This window comes from Camarhynchus parvulus, chromosome 9, assembly GCF_901933205.1.
Source record: "Camarhynchus parvulus chromosome 9, STF_HiC, whole genome shotgun sequence".
Taxonomy (NCBI): Eukaryota; Metazoa; Chordata; class Aves; order Passeriformes; family Thraupidae; genus Camarhynchus; species Camarhynchus parvulus.
Genome location: NC_044579.1, coordinates 2,187,882 through 2,214,858, shown reverse-complemented (window position 1 = coordinate 2,214,858; position 26,977 = coordinate 2,187,882).

The window sequence follows — 26,977 nt, the reverse complement described above, 5'->3', positions numbered from 1 at the left end:
TAGGGATCAGCCCTTTGTCCCCACATGAGAAAGGTGATGTAGGACAAGAGAAGGAAGCAAAGCATGGAAGCAGGATGGATGTGGGGTTTACCTTTGTGAGCTGGAATGGCAATGAGCTCTGAGAATCAGAGAAGGGGAAATGAGGAGATTCCTTGGACTCCAGGCAGGGGCAGACACACGAACCAACAATCCTAAATCATCATTTCCATCCATACATTTCCCTTCAGGGGAATCCCATCATCTTCAGGTGATGCCTCAGGTTTTAACTTTTGCATGTTTCAGGTTCTGTGCTGCTTTAGTGTGTGGGTCTGAGCTTCATATTATGGGATGGTGAGCTCTGTGCACAGAGCAGGGAGACAAAACAATTCCTGCTCCAGCTGGGCACCAAGGACAAATGATCCAAATCTCAGCCCAGGAGCACAAACACCGTGGGCTGGAGAGAGAAAAACAAGCAGGGTGGGACTGCCTGGGCTAAAGCTGGAATGGGACAATGAACTGCAAGGTGCAAATGGAGCAGAACTGATCCCAGGGAGAGACCCCGGGAGCGCTCGTGCATTTTGGGGCCATTTTGGTTCATCTTGGGTGCAGCCCTGGCTGGGCTCTTGTGCTGCCCAAGGTGGATCCATGGAGGAGATCCTTTGCATAAATCCCTGCTTTATTCTGGGACTCTGCCCAGCCTCTGCCCTGGGGCAGCCTGCACAAGGCATCAGAGGCTCACAGAGAACCCCAAAACGATTTTAGGATTTTCTTCCCCCAGCACTGCTGTCTGTACACTGAAACACTTGCACCAACACCTTGTTTTGTAATTTAATGATTAATATAATTTCTGTAGTGCATTATCCTTAAAAAGGACACTTGGAGGAAGGAAATTTTCCAGTTAGGATTGGGATTTTTTCCCGTGTGTTTATATGTTCAACTGAGCAGGCAACAAAGTCACTTAGGATGCATCCAACACTACTCAGTAGAAATATGTAGGAACAAATCCTTTAACTGTGACTACACAAATCCTACACCTTATCCTTATTTATCTGAGTTGCAGATGACCCAAACATGAAACTTCACCGCATTTGTGCACAGAAAGTTCATTGAAAAGTCATTTTTCTGTCTTTATCTGTTATTTATAAGCAACTCCCAGCTTTGGGAACCACAGTGTGGGCAGTGTTCCACAGATCAGCCCCCCAGCTGATTTAATGCACTCAAAAGTGCAAACAAACAAGCAGAATCCTGCTTTTGCAGATTTAAGTCTTTGAGTAATGCCTGTGGCTTGCGGAAAATCCTTTTTTATTGGAAATTGAATATGTCAGCTCAGCCATCACTTTAATTTGTTTTAAAAGATTTATTAGGGTTTGATGGTTTTCCTCTTGCTTGATTTTCATGTGTTTTCGTGATGAAATTAAAATCATTGGAGCTTCCACTAGAGAAGAACTTCATCAATGTGTCAGGAGGAGCACGATTTTAATAAAACACTTTGGGAAAGTTTCCTGAGGAAACATTTTTAAAACTTTTGAGGAGGCACAGGGAGCTCATGGGGCTGCAGGAAGGCAAAGCACAGCACTAACAGAGCTGAGCTTTACACTCTGCATTTACTGGAGAGCTGTTCTGAGCTCTGCTTCTCTTTAGCAGCACGGTCACAGCTCTCCCCTGCTCCTCATGCATGTGCAGGCACTGGTGTAAGGTCTGAGCATTAACAACTTCTCCTGACAGCTTTCAGGAGGGTGCTTGAACCCTCCCTGTCACTGAAATATTCAGGCAGCTGCAATAAACCTGTAACTCATCACTGACGCTGAAGGCAGGGCAGCTTCCAGCTGTGTCTTTCTCAAAGACTTTTCCAGCTGTGGCACCTGGATGCCACCCAGCCGGGGATGGGGCACCTTGGGCTCCCTGTGCCAGTGGTTGGGTGTCAGATTTTCCATTCCAGCTTTTTTAGGAGTAATTTTAGCGTGTCCCTTATCTTTTAAGGTGTTTTTTATCTTTCAGCTGCACCCACCATCATCATTTCACCCCCGAGACCCGGCACAGGTCTCTCGTGGAACTCTCAACATTCAGCACCGTGGAGAATTAACAGAGTACCCTGAAAAATCCCAGGGAATGCCAATTAAATATTGGGAAGGAATTCTGCCCTGGGAGGATGGGCAGGCCCTGGGACAGAGAAGCTGTGGCTGCCCCTGGATCCCTGGAAGTGTTGGGATGGGTCTTGGAGCAATCTGGGATAGTAGAAAATGTCCCTGCCCATGGTAGGAGGTGGAACAAGAGCCTTAAGGTCCCTTCCAACCTTCAAGATCATCAACTCCAACCGTGCTTCAAAATATAATTTTCAGAAATCTAAATGGAGAACAGCTAAAAATACCTAAATTAAAGGTATTTTAATAACCCCAGAAATTAAAGCTTGAAATCCTCTTTCATGAAGCTTGACATAAAATACACCCTATATAAATACATAAATAACCCTATAAATACACCCTATATAAATATATAAGTAACCCTAGATATACATCCTATATAAATATATAAATAACCCTATCAATTCACCCTATATAAATATATAAATAACTCTATATATACATCCTATATAAATATATAAATAACGCTATATATGCATCTTATATAAATACATAAATAACTCTATAAATACATCTTATATAAAGATATAAATAACCCTATAAATGCACCCTATATAAAGATATAAATACACCTTATATAAATATACAAATAACCCTATAAATGCACCCTATATAAATATATAAATATATAAATAACACTATAAACGCACCCTATATAAATATATAAATAAATGCACCCTATATAAATATATAAATAAATACACCCTATATAAATGTATAAATAACCCTATAAATACACCCTATATAAATATGTATATGTTTCAAAGTGTTCTACTTCCCTTTGGTGCTCAGCTGTAATAAAATACAACTCCATGTGCTCTCCAGGTATCACAGGAAATAAAATCTGTACGTGCAAAGGAATTCCACTTTGATTTAGAAAATTGTCTGCCCCTCACAAATTACACTCTGCCAGCAGAAATATTTAAAAAATAAATTTGAAATATCCTTCCAGTCAGTTAAAATTATTTAAAGCGAACATTTGGGGAAAGCTGTGGGACAGACACAGGAAAGCACTACAAGGGAGCCCCATCCAACATGGAAATGAGACACCAAAATGCAAATTCTGTCAGGTCTGCATTGCCAAGCTTCCCTCAGAAGATCCAGCCTAAATTAATATTCAGGAAGAGGGAAAAAGGAACTGAGTGCTAAGAAATACAAAGTGATGGATACAGGGGAGGAGAGTCTGAACCACCCAGGTCCCTTTTGAGTTTCAATGTGAATTGTAGCAAAGCAGGAAAATTGTGGGAATCATTTCCTGCAGCTGAGAGCAGAGCTCTTTTTTGCTGGAAAAGCAGCTGAAAGTTTAGGATATTTAAGTAGGATGCAAAATAATACAGAAAATATTAGAATACATTAAATAATTCCCTGATTCCCTCCTGAAACCTCATGCTCAGGAGCATCCCATTGGGCTGGTGGCTTTTGGAAAGAGGCAATAAGAACCATTATTGACATGGAAAACTTTCTAAAGCAGCACTGTTTGCCTTGGACACAAGGGAAATAAGAAATAAATAAAAAGCCCAGACTTACAACAGCAAAGGGGTGATGGACTCCTGTTCCCCAGTCTCCTGATGTAAAAATTCAGGAAAGGCATGAAGGTACAAAGCAGGCAAGAGGATTTCTTCCATACAAGACTGAATTAGACGCCTGAAATCCTCACCACAAAGGTTTCACAGAGGCTGAGAAAAACAAAAACAGTATTCCAGCTGTTAAAAACATCTGTATTCCTTTACAGACCATGAGGGCAGGCAAAGCTACAGTATTGATTAAAAAATTAAAAACCAGACATTAAAATTAATTTCTAACCTGTTAGAACCAGCTATTTCTGAGAGCACAAATGATGCCAGCTTGCTGAATAGCTGGGATGGTTTGAAAGGAATTTGGGGCTTTCTCCATGCCAAGGCAGAGAGGGGACAGGGTCTGGAACCAAGCAGAGCAGGGGCTGAGGCTCACATCAGTGCTCCCTGCCAGCCCCTCAATCCAGCAGCTCCTCAGCTGGGGTTAGTGGTTTGGAAGCTGCTGGTTGTAGCTCAGATCCCAGGTTTGGTACTGCTCCTTCCTGAAGCAGCCTGTGGGCACCAGAAATTGATTTTTCACTCATCTGAGGCCACCCCGGGGTGAGCTGCGGTGAGGATTTACAACCCTGGGGGCAACGGGAGCTGTAGGAGAGAAAATTCAGCCCAAGGCTCACACGGACCAACACTGGGAACCCAACTCTCTGAGTTTAAACTCCCCAGATTTTAACCAGGAAAGGAAGAGAGAGCAGGTTCAAAAGGTCTGAGGAGCAGAATGAGCAGAGGGACACAGAGGAGCCCCCAGGGAGGGCTAGGGTGGAGAAGGGAAGAACAACAGTCACTGGGATTGGAGTTTTAAAAGAGCTTTAAACCCCTGTGGACACTACAAGTTTTGGCCCACTTCTCTTTCCAAAAGGGATTTTTAACCTTAAATCCGTCCCAAATACTCATGAAGAAAAATTAGGCTGGCTCTAAGCTTTGCCTAAACCCTGTGAGCAACACTTGCACCTCTGCATTGCTGGAGCCACCAGCAGGGTCCTGGCACAATCTTTAGGTCTCTCCTTCCTCCCTTTCCAGTTCAATTCCCATTCCAGATCTGTTCATCCCCACACTTTTCCTGCTCCCTGTGCCATGACCATCCCCCGCCTCCACACAGGAGCTCAGGTCTCCCTCCAGAGACTCAAAAAAGCTCATTTATCCACTCTGCCCATTTTTAAAAGTCTGAAAGTATTTAACATCTATAAAAAACATTCTTAGCTGCAAATAAGATAAGGGAACACATGAATTTGGTGTAAATGCAGATCACTTTGTGATAAGGAAAAGATGGAAAAGACTACAAAATTATTTTCTCTGTTATTGGATCAATGTGCAATTGATTAATTTGGAGGCAAGGATTGAGATTTCTCTTATCTCTTATTGATGTGGTAGCTGCAGTATTTCAGATGAACAGTCTAGACTTCCAATTCACATGAAAAAAAAAAAGTAGATTTTTTAACCATCTCATGCATGATACTGGTATTTTTACCTCCATTTCTGGCTGGATATGAAAATTGGCAACTTGTCCTGTTCTGAGCTTCTCTGGTGGACAAAAGGATGAATTTTCTTCTCCAGCACAGCCAAATCCAAATGTGCAGGCTGGGATTTTGCCAGATGACAATGAACTCCCAGCTCGTGTTTAACAGAGCTCCCAGATTGATTATTAAATGATTTCTGAAAGGCAAAGGGATGCTGTTGGGACTGACCTAAATAGGAAGTGTCAGTGTTGATAAATTCTTCAGCAAATGTAGAACAGGTGAAGGCTCACGTTTCAGTGATGATGTGCATTCCCAGCCACCACAAATAATTGGGAACTGCTTTTTGTGTTTGTGCCCTGCTCCGAGCAATTGCTGGAACAGCAGTTAAGGTGTGAACATATTTTATATTAATTTAGCTCCCTGTCCCACTCCCCTGCATCCTGCCAAAGCTGTGCTTCCTCCATTCCCTTGATCTTCAGTCCTTAAGATGCAACAGCAGCTCTGACATTGATCAAAGCTCCTGGGCTCCCATCTAAGCCAGCCCAAATCCAATAAGCAAAGTCCAGCCAGGGTCAGGGACATGGAGACATCCTTGAATTTTGAGGTGAAATAACTCATGGAAAGCTTGGTGTTATATCACACATTCTGCAGTTTTCTATGGTTTGAATGTCCTGTCCACTGGCTCAGCGCATTGTAATGGCAATAACCCAGAATATAAAAGGGTGTCATTAAAAAAAAAGGGGTAGAAAGCAAAATAAATTAATGCTTTTCTTTTCCTGTTAAGGAATAGTTTCCCATGAAGTGCTTTTTCTGGACACAAAGGGAGATACTCATCCCTGCCTCTAAAACACAGAAAGACCATTTACAAGAGCTTGCAGTGCCAGGGATTGGCTTCAAATTGCCAGAGGGCAGGGATGGCTGGGAATTTGGGAAGGAATTCCTCACTATGAGGGTGAGGAGGGCTGGCACAGGTGCCCAGAGCAGCTGGGGCTGCCCCTGGATCCCTGGCAGTGCCCAAGGCCAGGCTGGACAGGGCTGGGAGCAGCCTGGGATGGTGGAAGGTGTCCCAACAAGGTGATCCTTAATGTCCCATCCAAACCATTCCATGATTCTGTGATCCCCATTTGTGGAACCTCTGGGACAGCAGCAGTTTATTCCTGATGCTCTCAGCCTGCCTAATTCTCTCTCATTCAGCAGTGTATTTAAAGAAAAAATAAACTTCTATGAACATAAATCCTGCACCAATGTTGCAAAGGGGGGGATTTAATGTTAATCATTATTAATACGATCTCCCCATTATCCTAAATTAAGTTTTATCCCAGCTAATCTAAACGAGGGTGAAATTAAAGCAGCTTGAGCGGGCTCAGGAGCTGCTGCAGCCTCACCTGGCAGGTCTCTATCCCATCTCTATCCCACCTTTCCCATCTCTCCAGGGGAAATTCCCCATTAAATACATTATCAACCCCCTGAGCAGCCTCCTTCTTGATCACAGGGACAGTGACACTAAGAGGGCTGAAGATTATATCCTAGAGCAGCACAGCTTGTACTCTCCTGTCAAAAAGCCCCTCCCAGGGCACTCTGAGCACTCAGAAGTCATTATGGGAACAAACAAATTCCACAAGAACTCCTGAGCCTCCCCTCAGAGCCCTGGCCCTGTTTTAGGTTGCCAAGAGCTCCTCAGCATTTTGTGCAATTACACACCGACTTATGAGCTCCACAAAATTCACTCAGAGCCTTAAACCCTGATGATGTTGTGGCTGCCACAGGAATCTGAGAGCTGGGATTTGTAATCTCGTTTTGGAGCTGGAATCCCAGGGCCAAAAAGCAAAATATCCTCTGTTAGACCTCACCTCTACTATTCTATATAATACTACTTATTATATTTATAAATATAAATATATATCTATATTTAAATATAAATATATTTATTGTGATATTTTTAAGAGATCATCCATCTCTCTGTACCAGAATTTCCATGATGTTTTTTCCTGGATATAAATATTTTTTCTGCCAATTTTCCTCAATGCACACTCATAATTCTTACCTTTATGATGTTGCTGTTACATGAACATTAATTCGATCATATCAGGCTAATAAACAGCATTATTGGCTGCATAGTTCCTCATGTTATTCTGATAAATTAAGCTCTAGCTCATTAGTACAATAATTTCTAAAAATCAATATTTGGATGGTTTACAGACAAGGAGCTCCAAATTGACTTAGTTCCCTCAATAAATAATTTATCACCAAATATTTCTAATAAACTACACTCAACTTTCCTGAAGTACATTATCCAGGCTGCCATTTAAATATATGCGAAATATTAACCCAAATATCCAGGCACACAAATCTTCAGAAATGAGCTGGACACTTCTGCTGTCACCTGTAAGGCTTGGCAGGAGAGCTCACAAAACATCTCTGTGAGTGCCAGCACTGAAATTCAAAATATTTGGGATTTATTTGATTTTCACCGAGAAGGGTGAGTCCAAAAAAGTCCCGGGTGACAAAGAACAGCCCTGAATCAGCTTTGTGCTTGATGTAATCCAGATTCGTGTAAAATTCCATCCAACCAAGGAGACATGAGGAGATGAAGAGTTGCTGGAGAACAGTGCTGGAGACTGGGGGAAGGTTTCTCCAGAAAAACCATTTCCATCCCAGCTCTCACTTTGCCTGGGCTCTGGGCATGAGGATTAAAGCAGCATGGCAATGCTCCAGATTAACTTTCTGGGAAAATTAGGAGCTCTTTCCATCAATATTGGATTTTTTTTTCTCTCATATTTTAGCTTGGACTCGGTTCTGTTAATTTTGCTGCACACACTCGCAGCCCTTGATTTGGGCAGCCCATGTACAGATGCCAAAAACCAGGAGAAAATCCTCTGCAATCCTCAAATGACAAAAACCAGTGGTGCAGGACGGCACTAAACAGCAGCACTTGGGTTTTGGCTCTGGCTTCTCAAACAAGATCCAAAACACAAACAGGAATTTGGAACAAAACTCCAAAACTCAGACACCGCCCTCAAAAGCACCCAGAGACACAAAAGATGACTTTGACATTGACAACCAACAAAGAGCTCTCTCTCTCTCTTTTTTTTTTTTTTTTTATGATTCTCCCCACAATGAAAGCTATTTTTTCCAGCAGGGTGTCAGCTGTAAACATGAAATCCATGGCATGAGGGATGGTTTGCTCAGTGCTGAGATTGCTCAAGAACAGCTCAGAATGACCCTCCTGGTGGTGGCAAAGTCGGTGTCAGCTTGAATTACAAGTTACATAAATCCCAGTTACACAAGTTATAACCCTTCAGAGCTGCTCCAGCTCGTGCACTGAATTATTTGGCCAAGTTTCCCTTTCTGTTTGCAAATCAGACTGGCTTCATTTGATGCTTTTTTTTTTTGCCCACTTTTCCATTTGCCCACTTTCCCCCTCTCAGTTTCCAGGAAGAAGCACTGACCAAAACCCAGCCCATCCTGCTTTTCCTCCCACAAATTCTCCATAAATATTCCTAGCCTGGAGAACTAGAAATTCTTTTCCTCCCAGAAATTCCCCATGAATATTCCCGGTCTGCAGAAAACAGGACGAGGTTGAAAGAAAATATCTAGAATAACACTGGGTAGGTTAATTGGGTCAAATAACTAATCTAACGCTCCTTATGCAACCATTTCTTCTAAAATCCAATCCCATTTTCTGGGAAAAAAAAACCTCTCATTAAACTACTCCTTAAATCTGTGTTCAATGCATATTTAACTATAAGAGGGCAGGAGTTTTAGCAGAGCATCTCCACATAAGTTGGCCTAAATGCCTCTAATATTGGCATTTTACTCAGTAATTAACATAATTTAGACTGTGGAGCTTATTTGCTTTCCAAAAATCAATCCCTCTGCTATGTTCCCAAGGAAAAAGTAAAAAAGAAAAAAAAGATAAAATCTATTTCCAAAGACTTTTATAGAGTAAAATCATTTAGTTGCTGGATGGATTTAGCTGCCCTGCTGCGAGGTCAAACCTAGGAGGCAGATAATGTCCTGATGGGTTTACAGCTCCTTTCTTTAAGCATTCTTCTCCACTGCCCTTATTTCACCATGAAAAGAGAATTTAATTTAACTACTCCCAAGCCCAGCCTCTGGGCATGCAGGTTTGCTTTAAAGAGAAAAATTACGTGTGAGGTTTATAAAGGTAACGCGCAAAATAGGAAAATACAGAAAAGGTGACGTGGGTTAAAATCTAGACACGGAGAAATAATAATAATAACAATATTGATAATAGTGATAATAGTGATAATAGTGATAATAGTGATAATAGTGATAATAGTGATAATGGCGATAATGGTGATAAATAATAATAATAATAAAGTGAAATCTAAATAAATTGAAAATTCGTGCGTTTGTAACTCAGTCACAGTGCTCAGGTTCCTCCTCTCAAAGCAGAGCATCCCATCCCTCCCACGCCCTCTCCCCAGCCTTTAATCACTTCTGTCACCTTCCTTCTGTGACTTCTGTCACCTTCCCCAGTGCTGGCACGGAGACAGCCCAGGCTGCTCCAGCTGTGGGCACAGCCAGGCTTTGGAGAGTGACAAATTATGTTCTGGGCCTTGTTCTCATTGACTTCTCCTGATTTACTTCTGTGGAAAGGTCAATTTTTGTGTAAGACACCAGAATTTCACAGCAGATCCCTGTTTTCTACACGACTCTGGCACAGGTTTTCACCTCAATACCTCAGAGCAGGTAGGGAGTGAGAAATAACCTGCTCATCCCTGCAGGGTACACAAAGCTCCTTTCTTGGGGACTGGAATGACATTCAGCTCCCAAAGCATCCAAATTCCCAAGCAGGAAACAAAACAAAATGCAATTTTGCTTCGTTCAATAATATTTTTCATAGAAATGATAATGGGTAGTAGTAGTAGTAGTAGTAGTAGTAGTAGTAGTAGTAGTAGTAGTAATAATAATAATAACAATAATAATAATAATAATTTTAATTCAATTAATTCAGTATGTTAATATTTTCTGCAATTCAATATTTTAATTCAATTAATTTCGATTAATTAATAAATTATTATTAAAATAATAATATTTAATTCCATTAATTCAGTATGTTAATATTTTCAGCAATTCAATATTTTAATTCAATCAATTTTGGTTAATCAATCAATTATTATTATTAAAATAATAATAATATTTTAATTCAATTAATTCAGTATGTTAATATTTTCAGCAATTCAATATTTTAATTCAATTAATTTTGATTAATTAATAAATTATTATTAAAAATAATAATATTTTAATTCAATTAATTCAGTATGTTAATATTTTCAGCAATTCAATATTTTAATTCAATCAATTTCGGTTAATCAATCAATTATTATTATTAAAATAATAATATTTTAATTCAATTAATTCAGTATGTTAATATTTTCAGCAATTCAATATTTTAATTCAATCAATTTTGATTAATCAATTATTATTATTAAAATAATAATATTTTAATTCAATTAATTCTGTATTTTATTATTTTCAGTAATCCAATATTTTAATTCAATTAATTTCAATAAATAATAATGATGATGATAATAATAATAATAATAATAATAATAATAATTTTGATTCAATTAATTTAGTTACTGCCAGTTTAAAAGAGGGGCTCCCAGTTAATGAACACATCACGTTTTGCTCTATCTAGCACACGGCTGCATTTGCTTGTAGGAAAAAATATCATTATTCTTTTCCAGCAGCGTGAATCACTTTGTCATCTCTAATAAACAAGTACAATTTGAGGTTCAACAGGTTGCCAAGGAGGGGCTGTATGTGCACCTGGGAGATAACACACCTTGACTCCAGCAGGGCAAGGGGGGTGCCCAGCACTCCATGGCACATTTGTGAGGGGGAAACAGAGCATGCAGCTAATCCTCCAGGGTGCTGGTGTTTTATTTGAGATTTACTCCATGCTCTGTTTCACCCATCCAAAACCAGTTATTTTAATTCGAGACATTTGTGCCTGACCTTTTTTTTTTCTCTCCTATTAAGATTTGGTGCTTTTAATTTGGAAATAAAATATTTTTCCTGTTTTTCTCGTGGCTAATTGGGATGGCTGAAATGCAAGGGGTTTTTTTTTGTGTACAACGTGCAACTATCAGTGAGGTTTTGGGGTTAAATTCAAACAATACAGAGCATCCTCTGAAGGCAGAGTCAGAGGGTTCACAAGAGCCCAGAAAAAACCTGTCTCCTTGTTGCTAACAAACTGTATTTTATTGTTTAGGGGCAAGGAAAGGAGGGCTCAGCAGTTTGAGTCACCACTGATGTAATATTAACATCCTGTCCATCCTGGGCCTCAGGCAAAATCCTCTAAAATCAGGAGAAATTCCATCAGCTCCAACAGGTTTTCTATTAGACTCTACCTCGGCAATTCCCAGGGTGAGATCTGGGCTGTGGATAATGGGAAAGGTCTCATTGACTTCAAGGGAAGTAGAACTGCTCCTACTGCAGTTAATGGGCAAAAATAAATGTTCTGTTCTGTTTTCCTGCTTATTGTGTGAGGAGAAATTCTGGGAATGACGCCTCTGATCCATTATTTACCTTCTGTGATGTTTTATATTAAAAGGACACAGGAAAACAAAAAACCAGGAGAATTCCTGAGTGCAGCTTAAAAGCATCAATTGCATCTTCAAAATAATCAATCTTATAATCTGTTCTCTATTCTCTGTGCTTTTGAGGGTATGAGAACAGTGCTACCTTTGAACTGGGTTAGATTTGGGGAGGGTTTTCCCCCTGCTAATGATGTACAGCTCCTGCCACCAAGGTTTATTTGCTCTTCAGCTCCCTTTGTTGAACAAGATCAGAGTTCTTGCTCCGTTAGGACTTTTTTTGGGGATGTGTTGCGAGGAGCCAGATGTCAAAAAACCCAACCTGAGAATTAACTCCAGTCACTGCCAGAGCTCAAATATGTTATTATGCCTGTACTGCATGTGTCTGTGACTGATTTAAATGATGCCTTCCACAGACCGCTTGGAGAAAATTTAAATCTCTATTTATAGTGTGTAATCAGCTGTCTGGCACAAGCCTCCCTATGGAGTCATTCCCATCTTTTCTGGTGCCTCTATGGCTATTCCTGGAATGTCACCACATCCAAAACACACTGCATGAGTAAAGCTACAGCCAAAGGAAATTCAATTTCCCTTCAGTACACACTGCAGAAGTATTTAGGCAAAATGCTCTTCAGAGACCATTTCCCCTGTAGTCTGAAAAACCCTGGTGTGGCATCTGACACTTGAGAAAGCAAACAGAGCCAGGCAGGACAAAGCCAAAACTTCCCAAAATGACTCCTTTTGGCCAGCAGCTGTCTCAAGAGACGGACTATGGAAAGGGAAAATTGCTTCACACTCACAGGGGAAGGCTGGGATCGGTTATTGGGAAGGAATTGTCCCCTGGGAGGGTGGGGAGGGCTGGGATGGGATTCCCCATCAGCTGGGGCTGCCCCTGGATCCCTGGCAGTGCCCAAGGCCAGGCTGGACATTGGGGTTGGAGCACCTGGGACAGTGGGAGGTGTCCCTGCCATGGCAGGGATGGAATGGGATGATCTTTAAGCTCCCTTCAAACCCAAAAAATTCCATAATTCTATGACCAAATCTATTTGGTCTGTGTGACCTAATGAGATTTTTATTTCAGCCCGCACCAGCACTTTTTAGCTGTTCCTACTCACTCAATACCTTTATACCACCCAAAATTAGCCAAGGAAAGACCTAGAAACTTCCTAAAAGCTTCAGAACCTGCTGCTTTTTGCTTGCTCCCACCTCCAGCAGCAGAAGCTCCTCTGCCTTCCCACCCCAGGAATTTGCCAGGTTTGTGCCTCCAGCTTGTCCAAGAACAGGACATTTCCAATAATGAGAACAGCCTGGTTTTCTGCCTCAGATTTCACCACCAAAATCCAAAAAGAAAAAAAAAAAAAAAGAAGTGAGGAACATCTTTGGAGACACTTCTCCCAATAACCCCAAGTGCAGGACTTGGACTTGCTCAAACACCAAACTAAAAAACATTAAACTTAAAATTTAGCTCACACTAAAGATTCATAATATCACCACCAAGGACATTTTTGTACCTCATCCTGGCTACAAAATCAGGTTCTGTTCTTCTACTGCACTTCACAACGTTTTAAATGGCAAATACAGCCTTCAGAAAGTTAAAAAGCAAACCCCAACTTCCTTTCTAATTTGAATCCTGTTGTCACAGAGCAGGAGCAGATGTGCAAATGTTTGTTTACTCGGTTCTTGATAGTAGGCATTTGCCAGCAGATGCATGAAATTAATTTCTGCCCTAGTATTAAAAATCATTTCCTCCATTTAAATGTCTCCTTGATAAAGAAACAGGATCATGAAGTGGTTCAGTTGATGAAGCAGCACAAATAGAAACAATAGTTCCTATTTTAGGAGTGCTATTTCTATTTGCTTAGATTGCACAGGGTGTCTTGCAGGAAAACAAATAATTATTTTTCAAGTCTTCCATCCAAACATTTTCCTTTGGAATGTGCTTCCAAGAGCAGCATAGAAACAGATGCGTTTTTAACTGCAAGAAAAGGAATTTTGGTGTCAGGTGGGTTTCACACAGTCAAAGGAAAAGAAAGGAATTTATGTCCTTGGTCTTCCCTCATTTTTCACTTTTGGGGAGCACAGAGAAGTTGCAAAAGAACATTTTATTCCCAGAGTATTTTTATTTTGGGCTCGAGGACGTGTCCACAGGAAGCCTTTGAGGCTGACAGGGAGAAATTGAGGGGAGCTTGACCTGGAACCAATGCCCCTCTTGGGCTCCTGGTTGTTCTTTTGGAATTTCCAATTCTGCAGTGGGATTTCAGAGAATTCCTGATGCTCACATGCCTGCACTCCATGGATTGCCAAATTCCTGATCCTACAGCTTCTACATTTCATAATAAGGCTCAACAAATAAGTAAATAAATAAAGGGCTACCATGGTGTTACCTCCTATAAGTCTATTCTTTTTAAGCAGAGCTGCCTCAGAAACTGGGAAAAATAAAAGTGGATTTAATTTTGCCACGTAACCAACTCATCCAGTCTCTGGACTGTCCCTGGGCACAGGCAGAGGTGTCACCTGTGGGCAGGTGGCCTCGTTGCAGCCACCAGCCCAGTAATTCCCATGGAAGCTGTCCCCTCCAGAGCAGGAGGAAAGCACCAGGCTGGATAATTATTTCATGGCTTAATCATGGAATCAAAAAAATCTCCTGGAATTTCTAAAACAATAGATTAAATTTGGTTAATTTCATCATTATGAGCCTGTAACAAGTTTACTATTACAATAAATAAGTAAATAAATAAATAAAATGTTTTGTTTTCTGCAACTGTCCTTTAACAATCAGTAAAGTGTTATTTCATAAGTGGCTCAAGAAAGTAGGAACTGCAGAACTGGAAGAAACAGGATAGCTGGAAAATGATGGCCTGAACTGCACTTTAAATTGGTTACTTTGAATTTTTGCAAAGCCCCCATACCTCTGATGGGAATGTACCTCCCATCCCAGCTGCATTTCCCTGCACACAGAACTTGGAGCGAGTTTATTTGCTTAATTTCAGGTGGCAAAGGAGCAGTAACCCACCAATCAGAGGAACGTTCCCATTTGGGAGAGTGTCCCCTGTAAATCCATCGATTATCCCTGAGCTGGCACTGAGGCAGTGACGTTGACACATTCCTGAGCAGGAACGTTGTAAAATGGGAGAGCTTTGGGACAGCCTGAGCCTTCTTTTCACAGTCTCTGGGTTCACTGAATGCAAAATAAGCCCAAACCAAAAACAACCAAACCAAAAACCAAAAAATGCCAAAAAACCAAAAACAAAACCCAAACAAAAACAACCAACCAAACACAAAACCAAACCAAACCAAACCCAAACCACAACAAACCCAAACCACACCAAACCCAAACAAACCCAAACCACAACAAACCCAAACCACACCAAACCAAAACCACACCAAACCCAACCAAACCCAAACCACACCAAACCCAAACCACACCAAACACAAGAAAAGGAAAATTAAAGTATAACTTGTTGCACAGCCTTTCCAAGTCGTGATCACAAAATTATTCCACCTGGAAAGGTTCCAAATCATCAGGTTCCCCACTAACCCATGTTCCTACACACCACATCCACAGATTTTGTGAACACTTCCAGGAATGGTGACTCCAACCCTCCCTGTTCCAGCTCTTGACAAGTCCTTTTGGCGAAGGAATTTTTCCTAATATCCAATCAAAACCTCCTCTGGAGCAAACTTGAGGCTCTTTCCTCTTGTTACCTGGGAGAAAAGACTGATTTCCACCTGGCCACAATTTCTTTTCAGGGAGTTTTAGGGAGCAAATAACTTTGTGAGATTCCACCTCAGTTCCACAAACACAACCGGAACCCCACCACACAGAGCTCCTCTCAGGAAAAGACCCCGTAGCACTTAATTAATTACTGAATTAATTTAAGCTCCACAACACACCATTCCACATTTGAAGACACTTTTTATCTGGATCTCATTTTGGTGTCTGTTCCTGGTCTCATTTTAGATGTCTGTTCCTGGATCACTGGATGCCATCCTATGAAGTAATAAATAAATATTCGCCTAAAAATATCCCTGCTGCTCCATGCTGATGCCATCACTCTTCCAGACAAATGCCCTGGGAGGGTGGCAGCTCAGAAATCCAGAATATTCTGGCTTGTTCTGCCTTCTGATGGCTGCAATCAGGAGCCAAAGCTGGTCCTTGCAATGACAGCTGCAGGAAGGGCTGACACGAGGTCTGCTGTAAACAAATTAAAAATTACTTCACTTGCCTACATTTTATCTCAGGTGAATCTCTGCATTGCTTAGCAGCGCCTTATATTAAAATCCTGCTTCAAAATCCAGCGTTAATTAAGCAATTAAGGATGGCAAGGCTGATTTTATGGCATGGTTTACTCCTGGGTGATGGTGCTGGGAGGTGAGCTCCACCTGCCATGTTTTATGGCCCTGTGAAAAGCTGCCTTCCTTTTCTCATTGCTTTTACAACAGATTATAACGAATTCTTCTTTATGTATTTCAAATTATTTGCTTGATAACAAAGCGGTTTTATTATTTGCCACATTAGCATAAGGTGCTGTCAGCTGGAGTTCAGACAGTGGTTAGAGACATATTTGCACTGCTAGCAAATTAAAGAACTCCAGATTAAAAAAAACAACAACCTAGAAAAGTGCAGCAGCAACACTGGTCACGAATTTAGAAACAGGGAGGATTTTGGAATGCAGAAAATTCAGCTTGGGGAAGGAGGATACGGATTGGTGGGCATTGCTTATGAGATCCATGGGGTACAGAGGCACTGGGGGAGGCAGGTGGGTCAAAATGATGGATTTTAGGCAGAAAATATCATTTGGACAATGCTCCAGGCACAGGGTGGGATTGTTGGGGTGTCCTGGGCAGGGCCAGCAGCTGGACTGGATAACCCCTGTGCTCCCTTCCTTGATTCTGTGAATTTTGGGAATTTGGGGACAAAATCTGTGTGATATTTCTTATTACGAGCATTTTTTACTGAAGAAGCAAACAGAAACACTCATTAATAGAATAAAATGAGCTCCAAAGCACATCAAGTCTCAGTTCCCAGTTAAATCCCAATCCCAGCTCAACTGTGCAAGGACATTCTCAAAATTGGTGATAAAGGCAAAGGAGGAAGAACATAAAATAATATTGCTTTTACTAAAAACGTGATTCACTTCACTGGTGTGCCTGTACATGGGCATAATAAATACATTAAACATAAATAATTTATCAGGATGTGTTTGGAGTAATGTGCATGTCTGGGAATATTGGTAATATTTTTAAATTCCTGTGATGCATTCGAAGCACAACAGGACAAATGCAGCCATTACCCATCTCACACAGCACAAAAACTTCTAAACTCACTTTCCTCTTCCAAAAATAGACAGAGAAAGCAGGAGTGGCAGCAGGTTAGTTCTGGAAGTGAGCAAGAGGCGGCAGTGGCACAGGGAGGGCAGACTCTCCTGGGACAGGGCATGGGCTGAAGGATGAGAGGGATGGGGTTGTACAAATAATCCCCTGCACAAACTGAGCCAGGCTTGCAGCAGGGACTGTTTAATCTTCCTTTTGTGACTCCATCCTTAGCCAGAATTGTGCTGGGGGTGATGTCCCCGTGGTGCACACAACCAAAGACTCCTGGGATCATTAAAGCTGGAAATTATCTCCAGGATCATCAGTTCCAACCTTTGACTGAATACAATCCCAAGGGGCCTCATCCACTCACTCTTAGAACACTTCCAGAGAGTCCACTATAGAAATAAATTAATAAAATATAAAAATAAATAAAAAGCCCATTCTTTACTCACATAAATCCTTTTTATCCAGTTTTACAGACCCGTGTGTGACTCCCATTGGTCAGGAGCTCTCTTGCCAATCCCTTTATTGGTCAGTAACAAGTTGTTATTCTGGATTGATTGGTCTCAAACCCCGGTGTGTAAGGGCTGAAAAGTTGTTTGTGAGAGATAGTTTTCATTTTTCTAAGGGTGTACAAACAGTTTATCCAGGTGCTGGTTGTTTTTCCCCAGGAATGGATTGTTATGTTCATGAACTGCTCACACCAGGATTGCTTCCACATGGGAACTTCCAAATGGAAGTTCCCTTGGCTTAGCAGAAATGACAGGCCAGCCAGAGCAAGCCTGGTTTTATAATTTTCTTTATAATTTTTCTACCTTACTGCAACATTCCACCGCCACCATGGATGTGCCCAGCCTTGCATTAACTGGAAATGGTGCCCATGTCCAGTGCCAGGCAGGATTAGCTCAGGCTCTGCCTGTGGCCTCTCAGTGCCACCTCAGCAGGAGAAATATTACCAGGAACATCACTCCCAATGCCTTAAACAAACCTCCAGCCTGGTGTGCCACGGGCTGAGCAATCCCAGGGGAGCAGCAAATGGATTTGCTGGATGTTAACTCAGAGACAGGCAGAGGAACAAATGGCTGGGAAGGGCTGGGGATGCTGCAGAGCCTGCAAAGACAGTCGGAGGATTTGTGGTGAGCGTTAATTAGTCACAAGCTGGAGATGAGCATTCCCATCAATCTCAGGAGGCCCAGGGAGCCCTTTCCTTCCCTTCAAGTGCTGCTCCCTGCCCTTCACAGAAATCCCTTCCCACAGGCAGCAGGGCTGGAGATGCCCTTTCAGCCTGACACATCTCTGTTCTTTTCTGCTCCTTGTTTCGCTTTGTTGGGGTGAGCCTGTGCCATAAATTTGGCCATCCAAGAGGGGATTCTCTCGTGGATTCCCATTCTGCCCACTGCAACCATCACCTCCTCAGGACAGGGATTGCTTCTTCCACCACATTGATTTAAACTGTGATTTTAGGGGATTTAATTTTCAGGAAGAGCCTACATGGATCTGCTGGAGAGAGGCCAGAGGAGGCCAAGGAGCTGCTCATGGAGCCAGGCTGGGAGAGCTGGGAATGTTCCTCTGGAGAGAAGAAGCTCCAGAGACACCTCAGAGCCCCTGGCAGGGCCTGAAGGGGCTCCAGGAGAGCTGGAGAGGGACTGGGACAAGGCATGGAGGGACAGGAGCCAGGGAATGGCTCCCACTGCCAGAGGGCAGGGATGGATGGGAGATTGGGCAGGAATTGCTCCCTGGGAGGATGGGGAGCCACCAGCACCCGTTTCTGACTTTAGTGGGCCTGTAAGACAAATTTCTGGCCATCAGCTGATGAGGGTAAGATATGAGAGCCCTGCCAGCCCCTCAGCCTCACATGGAATAGAAATGACCTCCCCCATTTGCTCTAAACCAGCGGGAAAGCACATTCTGATTGTCCCTGCCGCCAGGGCAGGGGGTGCCCTGGGGAAGGAGCTGAGTGCAGGGGGATATCCCGGCTGGGGATTGCTCTCTGAGCTGAGTTCCTGGGGCAGGGCGATGTCAGAATTCCTGACACTCTTTCAGGACTCACTGCAGCTGTAGCTCACCCTCGTGAAGCTGATGGTGCTGAGGAGGCACCACAGACACCAACCTTCAGAAATGCTTGCCCAGTTTTGCCAATCCCCTCGGTCACATCCACTGGCAACTCCTCCTCAGCACAATGTTTTTTGAACAAAATCCAATTCCATCCCATAAACAGCCCTTATCCTCTCCTTTTAGGCACATCACTTCATTACACTCTAAATATCATCATTCAAAGGTCACAAAGAAAATCCAAAACCCATTTCTAAGGGTGTTATAAGAAGCATATTGTTAAAAAAAAAAATTGAAATTGTGATCTGGACAGATTTCAACCTGAAGTTCACAGAGGGAAAAGTCTTCTCCCATTTACAAGATCAAGAACAAAGAGGTGTTCCCATTTGAAAAGAGCAAGATCCATACATTCTTTATATAGCACAAATCAATGCCTCATGACTAGATAATGGTCCAATAACTTTGTCTCCTGAAGGACTGCTGAGGATCAAATAGATACAATTAAGTGGAAAATATAAGTACTTACAGGAAGAGTTGAAAATTGATTAAATCATAAACCTCCCCTAATGGCTGGTGAAACACTCTGAGCAAACCCACCGAGGTCACAGCAGTTTCCTTCTTGGAAATCTCCTGTAGCTGCTTGGGGAAAGCAGTAATTTAAATTTATGGGAAGATAAAACATCCCACAGTCGCTGCAACTCTCAGAAGACAGAAAAATCAAACAATGATGCATCTCACAGCAGGAGCTCTCAACACCAACCCAAATCCTCAGCTCAGAGGGGTTTCCTGCAAAAATACCCAGAAAAACCTTTCCCTTTCACCTGTCCTGGCTGTCACCTCTGTGTCCTTGCAAAAACCAGCTTGGAGGAATGATGGAAAAGTCTGGTTATTAAAATAGTAATACTAAGAGCACAAGAATGAATGATGGAAAGGCCGGGTTCTTAAAATATTATTGCTATTATTATTATTATTATTATTATTATTATTATTATTATTAATATTATTAATAATAATAATAATAATAATAATAATAGAACAAGAATGAAATAGTGGAAAGTCCTGGTTCTTAAAATATTCATATTCATATTATTATTATTGTTATTATTGTTATTATTAATAATAATAACAACAATAATAACAATAATAGCACAATAATGAAATGGTGGAAAGGCCTGGTTCTTAAAATACTATTACTATTATTATAATAATAATAATAATAATAATAGAACAAGAATGAAACTGTGGAAAGTCCTGGTTCTTAAAATATTATTATTATTATTATTATTAATAATAATAATATTAATAATAATAATAGCATGAGGATGAATGTTAGAAAGACCCAGTTGTTAAAGAAAAATTATAATTAAAAACTACCAGCTACTTAATAGGGAAGGAATTTTCCAGAAATAAATGAGGCATGAGCATTCTTCATTAGATAAAACATTATTGAACTTTTTCAAAGATGATTGGGTTTGTTTTTTTTTCCTCTAGTATTAATGAGGGGAAGAAAAAAAGTTGATGAATTTCAACAATTCTGCACTTTGCATTTATGAAGTAGAATTGCTTAGGTACCAGATTGATTGGACTTCTCTGATCCAATCTGTCTTCAAGTAATGCCAAAAAAAACTCCCAGCAAATAAAATTATTACAGGAGCAACTTCACCTCATGCAGCATAAATTCCTCTTAAATGTTTTAAGATCAGAGTTTGTTCAATTAGCAAAATATTTGGAGAGGACAAGGGAGATGCAGCTGCTGCCACCAAGTTTCCTGTTACAGCACAAACCACAGCAGAAAAGAAAATGGAATTTTTTGGTCACTTTTCAGTTTTTCAGCTTCACTCTGACAAAGCCTTTCCCCAGCTGTGGAACAGATGTGAACCATTCTGTGTCTACAAGGAAATCTCAGGTGGTTTTTTTTTTGTTAATCATCATCTTCCTGGGCCATCTTTGCACATGAACCACCTCCTTTCAAGGATTTCTCTGGAGCCTCAAGTCTAACCCAAATTTTCCCCATTCAGCTGACTGGGAGACCACTCACTGAGGTCAGATGGGAGAGAAACACAGCCAGGAAAAAAAAAAAACAAAAACCAAAAACAAACCAAAACCCAACTCACCACCATCTGTTTGCAGTTGGATTAATAAACAAATCACTCAAGAACCCTCGTAAATAAATTTTTAAAAAGTCTCAATTATTAGTCTGAGGGCATGTTTTTCAAATTAACCTTGCAAATTGAAGCAGTAATAAAACACTGAGATGCATGTAAAGCCTCTCTAGTTCCTCAATCAGGAGACGTGTTTAAATTGATTTTAGGATATACATCAGCTCCAGTAAGCATAAGCTGAATAATTCTTTCTTTTCCCAGCAATAGGTGTGAAATGTTCCATCAGAAAACCTGCAAAAATGGCTCTGAATTCCGCCCCTCCCTGCAGCTCTGCCAGGAAAATAACCTCACTCAGGAGCATCTCTCAAGCATCTTCTTACCTTGCCCTGGATCCCACCCAGCTGCACACTCAGAAATAAGTGTCCTTTCAGCCTCTAAATATTTGGGGTGTTTAATGAAATGATTAACAAACAGAACTGAAAGGAGAAACCACTCCACTCATGCCAGAGGGATTTATATTTTTTTTAACACAATAGACTGAATGAAAGGACTAAATAAAAACTGGAAATTGAACCTCAGCAAATCTTCCAGCACGCCTAAAAATTACTTCTTTCCAATATAAAGGCACTGTGAGCCTGGAGTTGCTAAGGCTCATGATTGGTTTCTTATATATTTCCTTACATATTTCTGGTTTCCAGAAGCACTTTTACCTCAGCAATCACAGAACCATTTGCTCTTCCCATAAAGCAGTTGCCTACCTGTGCTCACCCGCTGGTTCAATTTTCCAGCTCGGAATCAGAGATAATGTTTTCCACTCCAGCCATTTGGAGCTGTTGCCTCAGCTCTGAGAGCAGCCTGGAAGGCTGCAGAGCAGATGTAAAAACAGAATTAAAAACCATGCTGAACAAACACCTGGAGGTGTCTGAGCCTGCTTTTTTACTGGCTGCAGGTATCCCAGACTCCCAGCTCTGAACTCCTCATTGCACTGCAGTGAAACCCTTTTATGGGAGTGTTTTTGGGAAATCTAATCATTATTTCATAAGGAAATTACTGGTTCTGCCTTGGAGTTTCCCGACTTTCTCTGCCCATCTATTTATCAATATAAACCATCACATATTTCAACAGGAGCTGGGTTGACATGCAGACATTCATCCATTCCCTTCCCTTTTGTGGAATAAACTCGTTTTCTTAGCAACAATTACTGGAAGGGAAAATCAATGTCTTACACTCAATTCTTGGGTTTCGAGTGCCTGGAATATCAGAACACTCTTCCAGTTATTTCTATTTTCTAATCCAGCAAGTAGAATTCGATATCTTAATATTTTTTTTGTAACTCATGTGCATTAGAAAAGAGATCAGATCTGCTCCTCTGTGAATTTGTGGCACTCGGGCTCAAAAGGAAATTTGATGGGTTTGGGTGCTTTGCAGCCTACACAATTTCATAGCTCATATAACCCAAATCATAATTACTATCTTCTACAAAATTCACACCACACATCCCCCCTTAAAAAACAAAAAAGTCAAATAATAATTTCCTTATCCTTATTATTTACCTCTTTGTTTCTTCCTTAGTTTTATATACACAGCCCAACACTTGGATACATGGTTCTAACCATCCCACACTGACAAACTGATTTTAAACCTGTCTCAAATTTCCAAATTAATTTTTTTCTTCAAAGTATTTGATCTAAAATCTATACAAAAATATTAGAAACACCATTCTCTAAGATAGATTTATATTTTGTAAAAGAAATTCAAAGATATTTTCAAAATTATCCCACCAATGGCTCCAAGACGCTCTGGAGGTGCACACTGATTTTTTTTTTTTTTTAAGCAGGAATTTAACTGTGGTTAAGAATCTGGAACAGAATTCTGAAGCTTTTTTTGTTAATGTCCCCAGAATAAGCCAGTGATAATCCCTTTTTCTAAATCAGATCTCTCTTTGCTCTCTTTGATGCCAACCCCACAGTCTGTTCCACTGTGGGTTAGCTCCAGATCCTGGGCCAGCTCCTCAACTCCCATTTATTCATAACAGAATTCAAGTAGGAATTAATAATTATTACAAAATGCAGGGTTCCAGACACAGGAATTGTACAAGTCACCCTGGATTTGGGATGATGAGGACAAACCCTGCAAGCCAGGTGAGGCTCCAGCTGTCAGGGAAGAATAATGACAGAAAAGTACCTGCCAAGTACTTCCCAGGAATCAAGTGGCAAAACTAAACTTAAAAATGGGATTGGGCAAAAGATTTTCCTCCAGCTCCCAAGAGAAATCAGGGAGAGGAAGGGCTCACAGGACATTGTTTTCCTGCAAAGGTTTGTTTCCACAAGAGGAGAGTGACATTTCATTGGAAAGGAGACTTCAGGGTTCAATTTTTATAAAAAAAAAATAAAATAAAATGTTTGTTTCCATGGAGAGTAAAATCCAGAGCATTGCCAACAACCCTACAGAACCACGCACAGATATTTGATATTTTACTCGAGCTCAATGTACTGGTTTCATGATTTTTTTTTGTTTCACCTCTCATAAAATGACCAGAAGTCTTACACCTGACACCAGTGACAAACAGCTTTTTCTCCTCCTGTGGGTAAAACACATTGGGTTTAAATTGACTTTGAATGAGGCAAACAAATACAAGATTTCTTTTAATTTACTGAGTTTTCATTATATTTCTTGTCTGCCTAGCCATAACACCCTATTGGAAGGAAAATTATTTATAAATTCCTTGGACTCTGTTCTGTCTTTTAGGCAAAGGCTTCTCCTTTTCTTTCAAACCCCACCTGTGTAGTTCTTTGGCTGAAACAAATTCCAGTTTTGAAAACCACAGTATCTAATTCTGCCAAGATATTGCTGAGTTACACAAGAAGTGAATAAAGCTTAGCAAGACTTAAGGAAATCCCAGCTAAGCTGTTCAAACTAAAACCCAACTTTTCCAGTCAGCAGTGAATTCAGAACTATCTGTAGGAGATAATTATAAAATTACAGAGTTCTGCCTGGGTCACCCCTGTGGCGTTTGGGGGCATACCAGGGGTTAAATATGGTTTCCTTAAAATCAACAGTAATTTTATGACTGAAGAGAGAACACTGAGATTTTTGTCTCCATTTTATCTACAATTATTTCATTGTGGTCTTGTCCATGCCTGAAACCCAATGAATGGTAAAGGGGAGGAAGAGCAGTGATAAGAAGTGCCATCTTGGCTTTATAAAACTCCAAATTCCTTTTCTTTGCCATTTTATTTGTGTGTTCTTAACCTGTAGGTTATGGCAGGAAAGGCAACGGAATAAATTAGGGCTAAAAGGAAAATGCAGGATCATGGAAATGTAATAACTGGGAAAGCAGACACCATGGTACCAATAGAGATGGCAAAAGCTGAGGAAATCCCATCATTAGGATCATTTTGGCTCTAACTTTATAAAACCCATAGCAGGCACAAGAGCTTGTGCCATCCTGATAAAACCAGAAGTATCCAGTTCATAATTCCCCTGATGCCTCAGGTTTTGGCTTTTCTATGTTTCAGATTCTGTGCTGCTTTAGTGGGTGGGTCTGGGCTTCACATGAGGGGATAGTGAGCTCTGTGCACAGAGCAGGGAGACAAAACAATTCCTGCTCCAGCTGGGCACCAAGGACAAATGATCCAAATCTCAGCCCAAGAGCACAAACACCGTGGGCTGCAGAGAGAAAAACAAGCAGGGTGGGACTGCAGGGGGTAAAGCTGGAATGGGACAATGAACTGCAAGGTGCAAATGGAGCAGAACTGATCCCAGGGAGAGATCCCGGGAGCACTCGTGCATTTTGGGGCCATTTTGGTTCATCTTGGGTGCAGCCCTGGCTGGGCTCTTGTGCTGCCCAAGGTGGATCCATGGAGGAGATCCTTTGGATAAATCCCTGCTTTATTCTGGGACTCTGCCCAGCCTCTGCTCCAGGGCAGCCGGCACAAGGCATCACCAGGAGCCTCTCATGCACCAACACCCCCCTGTTCCTCCATCAGAACCTTTTCAACGTCAGGATATTTTGTAAAATTGGGGTGAATCAGAACCTTTTGTGCCACTGAATCATTCTCACCTTTACTCTTTAACTCTGTCCAGCCTCTGTTCTAGGTCAGCCTCCTCAAGGCATCACCCCGTGGCCTCCCTTGGAAGCTGCCAGCAAATGCCACTCAAAGCTCTCCTCACATCCCATCCAAGTGCCTTGCTGCAGAGCAGGAAGCTCTGCTAATAAGTCATGAAGGTTCTGTAATTCATTATGTTGTCACTATCATTTGTAATCTTGTCCCTAATTAGGCATCAGTGGGTTTCCTTGGAGAACATATGATTGAGCTGAAATTGCTGCATATTCTCAGCAGCATATGCCTGCAACTGGAGCGCTGCTAGGTCGTGTTTCTCAAGTGTATATTTAATATATGGAGGGGTTTGGGGCTGGGTTTTTTTTGTGCAAGAGAGTCTGCCAGGGAGGGTGTGCTCATTACTGAGTGTGGGCTTAATGTCTGACAGGTCTGGGGTTATTAATAACCAGCTGGATCCCTCCTTGCATCAACTGGCACATGGAGATGGGTCCAGCTGCTGGCCAGACCTGGGCAGGAGGGAGCCCAGAGCAAGGCTGGGTGGAGAAAACCATTCTTTAGTCTCATGCTTTAATTAGACTGACCTCTGCTGCAGCTTAATTCATGAATAAATTGGTGTGTAAAAACCATGGAATATCCTGAGGAGAAAGGGGCAACACCCAGGAATGATCCCAGCTCCTGGCCCTGCACAGACCCAACAAACCCACCTTGGACATTCCCTAGGGATGCTGTCCCAACTCTCCTGGAGCTCTGGGACATTCCCTGGGCAGTGCCCACCACCCTCTGGGGGAAGAACATTTCCTGATATCCAAACCTCCCTGATATTTAAGCAGAGGAGCCAGCAGACATTTCCGCCATGGCACAGCCCAGGTGGGTTCAGTGCTGCCTTCCATGCATGTATTTCGATTTATTTGTGCACAGATCTTTGCATCCTCTCCTGTACAAACACTGTCACCTCTCAACAAAATCAGGGATTAACACCGTTTCCATGTTTTCCACAGGTGCTGCATGAAAAAAATTAAAAGTGAAATGAAAATTGAATTAATTTCCACTTAAATGAAAGTGTCCCACTGGCCAGCAGCCACCAGCAGCTCGGAGCACACAAATTTATTTTTAGCAGAAATTTAAGTAAAAAGTGAATAAAACTCCCTGTGATATTGATAATTTTCACACTAATGGCAATGGTTTATCTGTCATCCTATAAACAGTTACAAAAACCCAGTTAGAAGTGCTCAGTGAGTATTCCCAGCTGAGGATTTAGAGGGAAAACTTTCCTTTCCCAAAGCCCAGAACCAGCTGACACCAAGCACATCTCCTCAGTGGAAGTGAGCAGCGAATGATCCCTTCTCTCCCTGCTCTTCTTCCAGGGGAGCCATGAGCTGGCAGAACTGAAATGGGCTGTGAAAGAAATATATATTTTTCTAATAATGCAGCATGAATTGCTGAAATTATTAATACTCTAATTACCCACATATTTATATCTATATTTATACTTATATCTATATTTATACTTATATTTATAAAATATATTTATATTTTAAATAATTTATATTTGTATTTATGAATATAAATATATATTTATATTTATAATTTTATTTTAAAATATATACTTATATTTATATCTATATTTTTATTGTTATTTATATTTATATCTTTATAATATCAGTTCCTAGCATGACACTGGCTCATTCTCCCACTAACACTCAGACCCTTTATCTCATCCATCTCCCAA